Source organism: Simochromis diagramma, unplaced genomic scaffold, assembly GCF_900408965.1.
Source record: "Simochromis diagramma unplaced genomic scaffold, fSimDia1.1 OVJJ01000466.1, whole genome shotgun sequence".
NCBI lineage: Eukaryota > Metazoa > Chordata > Actinopteri > Cichliformes > Cichlidae > Simochromis > Simochromis diagramma.
The window spans coordinates 86842-100687 of NW_024387287.1; positions in this window are offsets into that span (position 1 = coordinate 86842).

Sequence of the window (13846 nt, forward strand, 5' to 3'; positions counted from 1 at the left end):
TTTAAGTGACTCGTTTGTAATACATGAATTTTTTTTCTTACAGATGTCAAAGTCTCAACCTCATGCTGCCCTCTCCTAAAGTAAGTATTTGTTGTTGTAGTTTTGTTATGCAGTGTCTGTGTCACATGCTAAGCGTAATTATTGAAATAATAACTGTTTTCTAACAGATTTTCCCAAACACTAATTATGTTTGTTGTCATTCAGACCAGAACTACTGCTTAGGCATGTTTGGCAAGCTTGTTATGATACCAAAACAGTAGGCCTGTCAGAATAATTGATATATCGACTTAACACACAATACATGTACATGACCTCAATAATTGTTCATGATGCAATATATCTGCCATTATATTTACATAAAAAATTACAAAAATAAAATATAATAATAACAACACAACACCACTAAATAACATTATTTTCTATTTGTTAGAAATTAGAAGGTATCTAATATTTTGATACCTAATTTCCATCCATCCATCCATCCATCCATCCATTCGCTTCCGCTTATCCTTTTCAGGGTCGCGGGGGGCGCTGGAGCCTATCCCAGCCATCATAGGGCGAGAGGCGGGGTACACCCTGGACAGGTCGCCAGTCTGTCGCAGGGCCAACACACAGAGACAGACAACCATTCACACTCACATTCACACCTAGTGACAATTTGGATTAATCAATTAACCTATCCCCACAAGCTGCATGTCTTTGGACGGTGGGAGGAAGCCGGAGTACCCGGAGGGAACCCACGCAAACACGGGGAGAACATGCAAACTCCACACAGAAAGACACAGTTTGTGACTTTGTATGTCTAAACTTTGTCTTTAATAAATAATTATCCACAAATTGTTATCTCCCTCTCTGTGAGTTTCAACCCAGAATGTGTATAGTGGGCCCATCAAAGCAGTAATGAGTCTTATGCGTTGCAGACTGATAGATTGATCTTTTCAGGCTTGGGGGTGCAGGAATCATACCCATATGGAAAATGCAAAGTAAAAACGGCGTTTTATAAGGAAAACGCTCAAAAGCACTCTCCGCCTGTGAGCAAAGATAAAACCAAAAAACCCACCCTTTCCTATTGGTCGAAAAAAGAAAAAAAGAAAAGCAAAGGGGGGAAAAAAAGAACCTGCTGCTGTCAGGCCTGCAGGTATCAGGCTGTTGTTCATCTCATAGTGGACACAAATGATTTTTTGGAGCGGCACAAATAATTTGTGTGGCATCAGATTTGATGCAGAACAGCTGATTGTTCTGTAAATAGTTTGAAATGTTTGTTTAAAAAACGTCTTGGCTGCATTTTTAGGTAAACAGCTGCAAAACTCAGTAACTTTTTTGAAGAAGTAACTATATAATTAACTGCCCAACATTGGTCATTATTTACTGTATGTTGCAGACAGAGTTACAGACTCAGACTCAGAATACAGGTCAGAGCTTTATTAAGAAAAAAGAAAGTTGTGTTTTCAAAATTGGAGTTCAAGTTATTTTTATTTCCAATAGTGTTAACATGCTGCAGGTCATGAACAAGGTGGTGGTGGTCAGAGGGCCCGGTGGCGCCAGTGTTCGGCAGCCTCGCCTCTGTCAGTGCGCCCCAGGGTGGCTGTGGCTACAATGTAGCTGCCATCACCAGTGTGTGGATGGGTGGATGACTGAATGTGTAAAGCGCTTTGGGGTCCTTAGGGACTAGAAAAGCACTATACAAATGCAGGCCATTTACCATGAACAACATTTTTTTTCATTGTAAGTGGGCTGAAGCAGTTAATTAAAAGTAGTCAAACATAAATGCTGTAATTTGATTACTTTAATAAACATGTAACTTGGATGGATTGGATGCTGGCGTGACCACAGTGCCCACGTCTGCTGTTGCTCACAGTGGTCCAAGGAACGCTCAGTTTGTGTGTTCAGACACATGAAACATTAGAGGGAACGTCGGTCATAACAAAGTAACAAAGTAAGTGTCTGGATTTTAGACTTATTAACCTCATGAACTTGTTCAAAAACTAAAGACTGACATTAACATTAAAGTAGAGCTCACAGCTTAATGCATACAATTATGAGTTTGAACTAATATAACAAGAAACTCTACACCAAATGCAATAATACTGTAATGGAGTATTTGTAAACGGTAGATCTGAATTTTTGACTTTTTTTTTCCAGCCTCAGAGAAACACAGGGAAAACAATAGAGTACTTAGCACTTTCTTAGTACTCGCAAGGGATTTTACTGCATCAGTTCAGACACAGAAGCAAAGTTATTATTTCATTAAAAGGGGCTTAAAGTGAGACTCAGTTTTATTTGTTTTTCAAACTGGATCTGCTGGATGTAGGAGTATCAGTATGAGTCACATTACTATCTGCTCTGTCCGGGTGGAAACATCAATACATCCTGTTGGAGGAGAGCCAACAGTTTGTGACACAGTATGTCCAAACTTTATACTTAATAAATATCATCTGTAAAGTCTGCTGTGACGTCTTTCTTTTTTAGTTCAGCCCAGTGAATATAAGGATGCAGAGCTCTTTTAAAATATATTCTACAAAAAATCACATTATACATGCCCCAAAATTTATGTTGTAACTTATTCTGTTACGTTGTTCAATGACAGTAACATATTCTTAATACTTTGGATTACTTAATATATTTTCATGCTTTTTACAACCACATCAATGTACTATTGCTGTGTGATTTATCAGTGTTACTAAAGGGTTATTCGCCATACCGATACCAACTAGATTTTTAAATCTTAATATAAAATGAGTAACAGTAGGGTGCACATTAGGTAAGGCTGCACTCTTTGCAGCGATCTCTAGATAAAAATACCAAATTTTGCTCTACAAGCCCCTGATCTCCACTGAGGAGGACATTACACTACCACTGTTCTATCGAAATTTAAAACAAATGTCCTCATATGTGGATATCATTTTTCTCAGAAACGAAAATCAGGTAAAAAGAAAAAATCTGGTAATTCTTTGGTTTTACATCCATCAGGTCCTAATCAGCCCAAATAGCAAAGAGAAATTAAAAATGCATGCCATGAAAGATTTTGGGGTCTCAAGAGGTTAAATACGTAACACCGGTACATGTATTCCATTGCTCCCTAACGCTGACACTAACAGAACTATGGAGCTGCAGATTTGTGCTGTTTGTGCTGAACTAAGCTGCACACAGCTGATGTTAGCCGGGAAAACATTACACACTGACTTTAATGGAGAGACCGGAAACAAAAACACACACAGTTTGTTGTGTAAAGAAATGAAATCTAAGCTGAACAAACACTAGTTTGTTTCTAAATACAAACCGTTAAAGGAGGAAACAAAGCAAACTTACAGTTTCTTCACACAAACACCAACAACAAGCTCCACTCCACACCTGGACACTAAACACGGACACACAGGTGAGCTGCTTTCTAGAAGGAGGTGGGACTCCACCTGAAGAGAGTGAGAGGGCCACACCTTCATGTGTTCACTCCAAGAATATGTCGTTTGACTGCTCAGACTGAGTCTAAGCCTTCAAATGGTCTCCGAAGGATGCAGACCCTGAATTGGGAAACAGCTTATGTCAGAGTAAAGTTCACAGTGACTTCTGAACTCACTGATCTCAGATCAGCTCACACACACTGTTTGCTTTACTTGGAATATCAAAGCTTAAAAATATTCAGCATTTTGAAACTCAAGGCAGGTGGGAGGAGCTCAGTCAGTGCAGTAAAGTTCATTTAACTCGGCACTGGAAAATTTCTCACCTTTCTTTCCTGTTTCATTTGCATAGAATTTACATTGGATTTCCCCATGTGTGTCTCTGTATTCAGGGCCAATAGTACCACAATTTGTCATGCATAGATCATGAATGGATGAACAGATGCCTGCTTTAACTTATTTACAAGCTGACGTTTAAAAACATCAACCAATTAATGTATTTATTCATTTATAAGTCGGAGTTCCTCCAACCACAGTAATTTTATCAAAAGATGAATAGGAAAAATTGTTAATGAAGACAAATCAAATCAGTCCGACATTTTTAATGAATCCTGATCATTTTATAGTCTTTGTGCTTATTATTTAATGTCACTCTGACTGTCGCTTCCTGTCCTTCATCACTGTGTATATTTGCCTTTAAACTTGTCAGACTAGTTCAGAGTAAAGGTCACTGTTGAAATGAAGTCTTGCTGTGGCTGCCAGTGTGAACACACTGATCCTGGTTTAGCTCTGACACTGTTTGCTTTATTTGGAATATGAACAATACAAACATTCAAAGCCAGGACGTTTCTCTGTTTACATTCTTCTAGATCCTGTTATACTTTCTATTTACACCACAGTCAGTCAGTTATATATCCGGGGTGTTTTTCCACTTACCAAAACACTGGTAATGACAAATAGCACGAAGCTGGATTTCAACCCATTCAGTTAAGCCAGGGTTTCAACTGTGTGTCCAAATGAAGGGGGTGGTGTTGGCAGAATCTGACTAATATAAAAGGAGAGTGTGGAGATCCATAAATTATTTTATTGCTGCCATATAACCTGCATCATTATACCTGCATTAATAACATTCTTTACAGCATTATTCCATCTAATAATATTTCTCACAGTATTGATACTGCATTACAGCTGTTTATTGAAGATGTCCATTTGAGGATCCTTCCATTATGTTAACTTTTATTACAAGTACGGTTACAAGAATTTTGTTTTTTTATCAATTATCTCATTTAATTCTAGTTTTGTTTTGCGTATTTTGTTCAATGTTTCCTGATCTTGGTGGGACGCGTAGGCTTCTTCTAGTGATTTGATGTTTTTTCTAATTCCTGAATATTTTTGTTTTCTTTTTTCTTTTTATGTGATGAGAAAGAAATTATTTTACCTCTCATCACAGCTTTCCCTGCTTCCCATAGAACAGAAGCTGATGTTTCGGGAGTGTCATTATAGTCCAAATATGAAGTCCACTCTTTTTTTAAATATTTAATAAAGTCTTCATCTTTAAGTAGTGATATATTAAATCTCCAGTTTTTTCTTGGCGTAATATTATTCTTGTGCATTAGTGTTAAAGATACAGGACCATGATCGCTGACAGCTATAGGGTGAATCTCAGTGTCTGAAATGTCGTTCAGCAGTGAGCTGCTGACCAAAAGATAATCCAGACGAGAGTAGGAGTGATGGACATGTGAGAAAAAAGTATATTCCTTACTGGTGGGGTGAAGGGAGCGCCATGCATCGCAAAGACCAAAGTCGCTCATATACTGTTTGATTATATTTATGGACTGCCAATTACGCTGAGTTCCCGCTGTATTGAGCCTATCCATGTCTTCATTTAGTCCAAGGTTGAGGTCGCCTCCAAGAACAAGTGTGCCATCTAAGTGTTCAGAGAGTGCACTGAAAAAACCGTGAAAGAATGAGGGATCATCAACATTTGGACCACATACACTTGCAATACATAGCTTTTTATCAAGTATAGATAGTTTAATAAAGAATCTGCCCTCTGGATCTATAACTGTATCGAGTACTGTGAAATTAATATTTTTATGTATTAAAATTGCTACTCCCCTTTGTCTAGAATTATAACAAGCTGAGAACACATTAGGAAACTCAGGTGTTTTAAGTTCATTCGAACCTCTAAGAGGTCTGTGGGTCTCTTGTAATAGGACAACATCTGCCTGTAGTTTTTTGAGTTGGTTAAATATTTTTAACCTCTTTTCTCTGGAGCCAGCTCCATTTATATTCCATGTAATGAACCTCAGTGTACCCACAGATGTTTGTGTATAACTAGGGATGTATATATACACACTCTATACTGTGAACATTTTCATATTCTAGTGCTGATCTCAGTGTTAGGTTAAAAAGTTTAACTTCAATTTACATTTTAATATATATCTATTCTTTGTCAATTTGTGTTCTTTGTTTCTATTAATGCTAGGGGTCTTCGTAACAACTTAAAACGTAAAGCCACTTTTCTTTATGCAAAGCAACTTAAATCTGACTTTGTGTTTTTACAAGAATCTCACTCTACTATCAACGATGTTAGTTTTTGGCGATCTCAATGGGGAATTCTATATGGTTATCTCATGGAACTGAACGATCAGCTGGGGTATCAATCCTAAAAAACAGATATAATGGGGATGTTTTACATACAGAATGTGATTCCGCAGGTCATTACATATGTCAAGTCATAAAATATAATGATTTAGTCTTAATTGTAACTAACATATATGGTTTTAACACGAAGCTAGAAAATGATCATTTATTTTTGATGATTGAAAAAAAAATATCTAGCTGGTTAAATGAATTTCCAAATGCAAAATTATTACTAGGTGGAGACTTTAACTGTATTATGGATGCTGAATTAGATAAATTTCCTCCGGGACAGTCGAAAATAATTAATACCACATTGAAGGCTGTTATGGTACGTCTGAAACTTACAGACATTTGGAGATTCAAATTTCCTCAGTCCAAAATGTTTACTTGGTGCAACAATTCTAACTCGAGACATTCAAGGATAGACTTTTGGTTAGTTTCAGAGAGCTTTGACAGCAATAGCATAGATGTAGGTGCTTGGCCTTCTCCAGCAACAGATCATAAAGCCATATATATTAAAATAAATCTAACTTCTCTATCTAATTCTTCTGTTGTTAAATTTACATACTGGAAACTCAACAGCTCATTATTACAAAAAGACGATGTGAAAAAGGAGCTTAACGAACTGATCTCAAACTTTTGGTCTATAGCTCAAAAAGATTTAAAGTATGGAAATAACTGGGAATTATTAAAATTTGAAATTGGCAAATATTTAAGGAAGGTTGGCAGCCTTAATGCAAAGTCCAAAAGATTAGAGGAAGAAAATACAATCTCTCAAATCACACAGTTATCTAATAAACAAATTGACACTTTAACTGAAGAGGATAAAATGAACCTTGCTAAATTACAAGATAAATTAGATCGTTTATACACAGACAAAGCAAAAGGCGCTTTTATCAGATCAAGATCTAAATGGCTTGAAGAAGGTGAGCGTAATTCCCATTATTTCTTCAGTTTAGAAAAGAAACACGCAAGTATAAATAATATTAGCAAATTAATGATAAATGGGGTTATAACAGAGGATTACAGATTCATCTCTAAATATTGTAGTCATTTCTATAAGGAACTTTATAGCTCTACATTTTCTCAGGAAGCTGCAAATCATCTCTTAAAATCGCTGAATGTTAAATCTATCAGCCAAGAAGAATCTATATTATGTGATCAACCCATCTCATTAGAAGAAGTCAAAGATGCAATTGGGCTATTGAAAAATAATAAATCTCCAGGTACGGATGGTCTTACTGCTGAATTATATAAAACTTTTTCTGAAGAGTTGTCTCCCTTTCTTCTTGAGGTATTTGCAGAAAGCATAGGAAACCAACAGCTTCCCACTACGATGAATCAAGGTTTGACTACGTTGATTCCGAAGCCTAATAAGGACCTATTAATGATTGATAATTGGAGACCAATTAGCTTGCTAAATAATGATTATAAAGTATTTGCTCTAATTATAGCTAACAGACTTAAGATGGTTCTTGACTCTGTTATTGATGAAACACAATCTGGCTTTATGCCCAAAAGACACATAACTAACAATATCAGATTGGTTTTAGATATTCTGGATTATTCTGACCTCATAAATTGCAATGGTTTCATATTATTTTTAGACTTCTACAAGGCCTTCGATACGGTGGAGCATGAATTTATATTTCAAGCTCTGGATAAGTATGGTTCTGGCTCTTACTTCTCTACAGCGATTAAAACATTATACCATAACAGTAACAGCAGTATTAAATTAACAAACGGTACTTCACCCAGATTTAACATACAAAGAGGGATAAGACAAGGCTGTCCCATTTCTCCATATCTGTTTTTGTTAATTGCCCAACTATTGTCTAACCATATGAAATCAAGCAATGTAAAAGGTATATCGCTAATTGGCAAAGATTTACTCATAACACAGTTAGCGGATGACACTACATTATTCCTAAAAGATGAAAATCAAATCTCTATTGCTATTGAAACTATCTCCATATTTTCCAAAGCTTCTGGATTGTACTTGAATATTCCTAAATGTGAACTTATGGCGATAAAAGACTGTTCGAAAACAGCTTTGTGTAACATTCCAATAAAACAAGAAGTTCGTTATTTTGGTATCATAATAACCAAAAATCAGGAAAGTAGAATCACTCAAAATTTTTATCCTATTCTAGAGAAACTCAAACACAGATTTAATCAGTGGCTCTTAAGAGATTTGTCGTTAAAAGGCAGGGTATTAATAACTAAAGCAGAAGGCATCTCTCGTCTTACATACGCTGCATTGGCATTGCACCTTGATAAAAAACTTATAAAAGAGGTTGATAAGTTACTTTTCAACTTTATCTGGAAAAAATAGGACACACTACATTAAAAAAAACAGTTCTTATGAACTCCTATGTCAATGGAGGACTTAATGTGTTAGATTTTAACACGTTAAATAACACATTCAAAATAAATTGGTTGAAGAATCTAATTACTAATCCTTCTTCCATTTGGAATACTATACCTGTGTTCATGTTTTCTAAGTTAGGTGGCACTGAATTTTTCCTTACTTGTAATTTTGATATTGATAAAATCCCTTTAAAAATCTCTGCTTTTCATCGTCAAGCTTTTTTAGCATGGACTCTTATTTACAAGCATAACTTTAGTCCACACAGTTATTATATCTGGAATAACAAGGATGTTTTATTTAAAAGAAAATCTCTCTTCTTAGATAGTTGGTTTAGGAATGACATTGTTTTAGTCAACCAATTATTTGATTCAAATGGTACGCTTTTCTCCTATGAAGAATTTTGTTTACATTTCAATTTAGCTATAAATCGTCATGATTATACAAAAGTATTTGGCTCAATACCATCAGGGGTTTGTATGCTGTTTAAGAATCAACCTAATATTACTTCATTCCACAGGCCGTTGGCATCTCCCATACAAGCTTTTGTTGGCAAGATTTGCTTTTCTAAGCAATCTAAAAACAACAATAAATCGATTAGAGCTTTATTTCAGAGTACCATAACCACGCTACCATATGTCATTTTTTTCTGGAACCGGCTGTCAGATGGTATTATGTGGAACGAAGTTTGGAAACTCCCTAATCAGTTTTTAATTACCAACAAAATTAAAGATATTTCTTATAAATTAATACACAGAATTTATCCTTCTAAAGATGATCTTCGAAGCAAATTCAAATTAGACATTGATACAAGCTGTAGCTTTTGTAAAACTTCCAAGGAAACTACTATACATCTTTTTTGGTTTTGTAACCTTGTACAAGATTTTTGGCAGAGTTTATGTGTTTTTATTTCAGAAAATATATTTAAAGGATTTGTACTGTTTTGGAAATATGTTTTGTTTGGTCTGCACAAAAACCAAAAACAATTCAACTTTGATAACAGATATATGATTAACTTGTTACTTTTAATGGCTAAACTTCATATTCACAAGTCCAAATGTTTAGGAAGACATCCCTCTTTTTATGTATTCTCCTTTGAACTTGTACAGTATCTTAACTCAATTAAGAACTCCACTAACCCAAAAGCTATAAAAACTATTGGTGTTTGTGAAAAAATCAAGATCTTTCAATCACGTTATTCTTTGGCTTGATCAGTTACTTTCCCCCTAGCATATTTATATTGTTGTTTCTGAATACTGTTCTTGTATTTGTTTATCTATGCATACAATTCTTTCGTAAGTGCAACACCATTATTGTAGTACTGTTTAATTCCATTTTGTATTGTACTGATGTTTCAATAAAGGTTTGAAAAAAATTTTTTGGTGTGAAGTAAAAACAAAAAACCTAATTTTAAACATTACTATAATGATGTTTTATGTTACATAAAATTGATTAGTGGATCACTTAACAAAAAGGCTATGAAAACTATTACTATTTGTAGTAATTACAAATTATTTGAATGTTTGTAATTCTTTGTATTACACCCCCTGGCATATGTTAATTTTGTTCTGATTGTATACATGTTCTGTATACTGTTTCTTAATAAAGTTTAATAAAAAAAAAAAAAAAAAAAAAGACAGGTTGTTGGCTGCTGTGTTTGCACATGCTCAGTGTGACAGGTTGTTGGCTGCTGTGTTTGCACATGCTCAGTGTGACAGGATGTTGGCTGCTGTGTTTGCACATGCTCAGTGTGACAGGTTGTTGGCTGCTGTGTTTGCACATGCTCAGTGTGACAGGTTGTTGGCTGCTGTGTTTGCACATTCTCAGTGTGACAGGATGTTGGCTGCTGTGTTTGCACATGCTCAGTGTGACAGGATGTTGGCTGCTGTGTTTGCACATTCTCAGTGTGACAGGATGTTGTCTGCTGTGTTTGCACATGCTCAGTGTGACAGGATGTTGGCTGCTGTGTTTGCACATGGTCAGTGTGACAGGTTGTTGGCTGGGGGGGCGTTCCAAGATGGCCGAGTAAGTACACGCTTACTGCCGAGCTTAGCAAATGTAACCTTATAATACGGTAGCAACACTGTGTCAACTCAGACCTTAGAAGCTTTTACGGTATTTAAGCCAGAAAAGGACTGATTTTGATCAATTAAGAGATAAAATGTCACAGCGTGACAATAAAAGACCCTCGTCTAGCTTCAAGACGAAGCTACTGCTAAAGGCTAATGCTAGCCAAACAACCGGGTCGGTGAACCCACTGCTTGACAACTGCCATGACTATACGGCTCTTTCACTACCTCTCCCAATAACTGAGGACGTAATGGACGAGTTTCCACCTCTACCCGTCTCACCCAGCCAGTCTCCGGCGCCAAAGAAAGCGATGCATTCAAAGGGAGATAGCGTGGATATTGTTGAAACTCTATCAAAACTAATAAACGAAAGAATGGATAACCTTGCACTACAGATTGACGGGATCAGAAAAACTGTGGACTTTGCATGCGAAGAGATAAAAGATGTCAAATGCAGAGTGGGCACATTGGAGCAGAAAATCTCCAAAGAGGAAGAGCGTATGGATAAAAACCAGCAAAGAATCACAGATCTCGAGCGGTATTCCAGACGGTGGAACCTCAGGCTGTTTGGTGTCAAAGAAGAACAACAGGAGGATACATGGAAGGTTGCTGTTGAGATTTGTCAGGCTACGTTGCCTGAATGTAAAAACCAACTTTATGACACCATTGACACCGTACATCGGGTCGGCTCCAAACGCCCAAACAACACCAGTCCCAGACCTATTATCATTCAGTTCATCTCCCGCAGAACCAGAGATAGCCTGTGGAAAGCAGCTAAGACATCTCCATTCTTAAAGGAAAACCGGGACTTGAAGTTTGCTGAGGACCTTTCCAGAGAAGAGAGGGAGCGCCGGAGCAAGTTGTGGCCCATTATCGAGAAGGCTCGCAGAGAAAATAAAAAGGCCTATTACGTCGGATGCCGGGGTTTTGTTAATGGGACAGAAGTTTTCCCGTCTTCAGAATGAGAGGTGAATATGGGGGAAGCTAAGGAATAGAAAAGACGCTACAATGTGGCACAGTTGCTTGGACTTGGTTGGCTGTTTTTCATTGATCCTTCTGGCGTTTTGGATCATTAAGTCTATGCCTCATTTATAGTGTGAGGACACTTTAAGTTTCAGCACCTGAGTTGTATCCTAAAAAATATTTCGTGTATTTCTGCCGAGTTATTTTCATCCTTGCAATGCTCGGTCCCTTAGTGAGGTTTATTTTTTGTTAAGCACACAATATTGGTTCTTTAAATTTCTAGCTGTTTATTTTTTGTTTTCTTAATTGTCATTTTCTATTGTTTCCCTAAATGCCAGGGGGTTGAGACAGATCTGTAAACGTAAAGCCTTATTTTTGTTTGCTAAGAAATATAAAAGTCATTTTTGTTTTTTCCAAGAAAGCCATTCTGTATCTGCTGATGTGAACTTCTGGAAGTCTCAGTGGGGGTAACGATGTTTGGTATTCGCATGGCACAGAGAGGTCAGCTGGGGTCACAACTCTCAAAGGTAGCTTCGAAGGTATTGTTCTACATTCAGATTGTGACTCTTTGGGTCATTATATTTGTCTGATAGTAGAATACAATCACTCCATTTTCATAATTGTCAATTTATATGGCTATAATACCAAACCTGAAAATGATAATTTAATTGACTCTTTAGATACAAGGATTAGTTTTTGGCTCTCTAAATATCCCAGTTCAAACTTAATAATTGGAGGAGATTTTAATGTTTCACTAAATGACACTATAGACAGATGGCCACCAGCACAACATTTTAGGAATAATTTGAGATTGGAAACATTTATGGATAAATTTAATGTAACTGATATTTGGAGAGACAAATTTCCTGATGATATATCTTTTACCTGGAGTAGCCGTTCTGGTTCAAGGAAATCACGTATTGATTTCTGGTTAATATCAAGTAGTCTATCAAAGGACAGTGTTACGGTCAATATCCTTACAACTCCACTTACGGATCATAGAGCAATATATATTAATCTGCAACTCTTTCCTACTATTGCAATTAATAGATCCTCCTATTGGAAATTAAATAGCTCGCTTCTGAGCCATACAATTGTAAAATCTGAAATTGCACGACTGTTAAAACACTTTATACACAAGGCTAATATTGAGAATTCCTATAGCACAAACTGGGAAATTTTTAAATTTGAGATAAGTAAAATGTTGAGACAGTATGGGGCAAAAATAGCTAAGTCAAGGGCAGCAGAAGAAGAAAATCTAATTGTTCAAATTTCCGCAATATATCAACTCCCACCAGACGAGGTCTCGGAAGAGGATAGATTACATCTTAGGTCCTTTCAATCTAAACTGGATGAGATTTACCGCCAGAAAGCTGAAGGAGCTTTCGTTCGTTCAAGAAAAAGATGGATAGAGGAGGGAGAGCAGAATTCTGCTTATTTTTTCCGCTTAGAAAAACATAGATCTAAAACCAATACTATTCATAAATTGAATATAAATGGTACGGTCAGTGATGATGCAAAAATTATCTCTCAATTTTGTTGTAATTTCTACTCAAAGTTGTATGAATCCAATTATAACGCAAAGGTCGCTACCCCAATTTATTGATTCTGTAAACAATGTTGAAATGATTAAAAGTGCTGATAGGCTTTTTTGTGACAGTCCAATTACTGAAAAAGAGATATTGACATCTATTGAATTTCTTAAAAACAACAAATCTCCGGGCACAGATGGGCTGGTGGCTGAATTCTATAAATCATTTTCTTGTCAGCTTGCACCCTTTTTGTTGCAGGTTTATAATGAAAGTATTGAAAGGGGCACTCTTCCTCCCAGCCTTACTCAGGGACTTATTACTTTAATTCCCAAACCTAAGAAGGACCTACTTTTTATAGACAACTGGAGACCAATAAGCCTCCTAAATAATGATTATAAAATATTAGCTCTATTGCTAGCTAGAAGAATTAAATATATTTTGGACGATATTGTAGACGAGACACAGTCTGGTTTTATGACAAACAGACACATCTCCAATAATATTAGACTCGTCTTGGATATTCTGGACTACTCAGCATTAATATCTGATGACTCATTTATCCTTCTCCTGGACTTCTATAAAGCCTTTGACTCAATTGAGCATGAATTTATATTTCTTACACTTCAGAAATTTGGTTTTGGTGATATCTTCTGCAGAGCTATCAAAACTCTGTATTCCAATGCTAATAGTTCTATTAGAATGAAAAATGGCACCACTTCTCGTTTTAGTCTTAATCGAGGTGTACGCCAAGGTTGCCCGATTAGCCCTTATCTTTTTTTACTTTGCACCCAAATTCTTGCCTCTCATATTTCGAATAGCCCTGTGAAGGGTATAAACATAGCAGACAGAGAGATTGTCATCAGTCAATTGGCA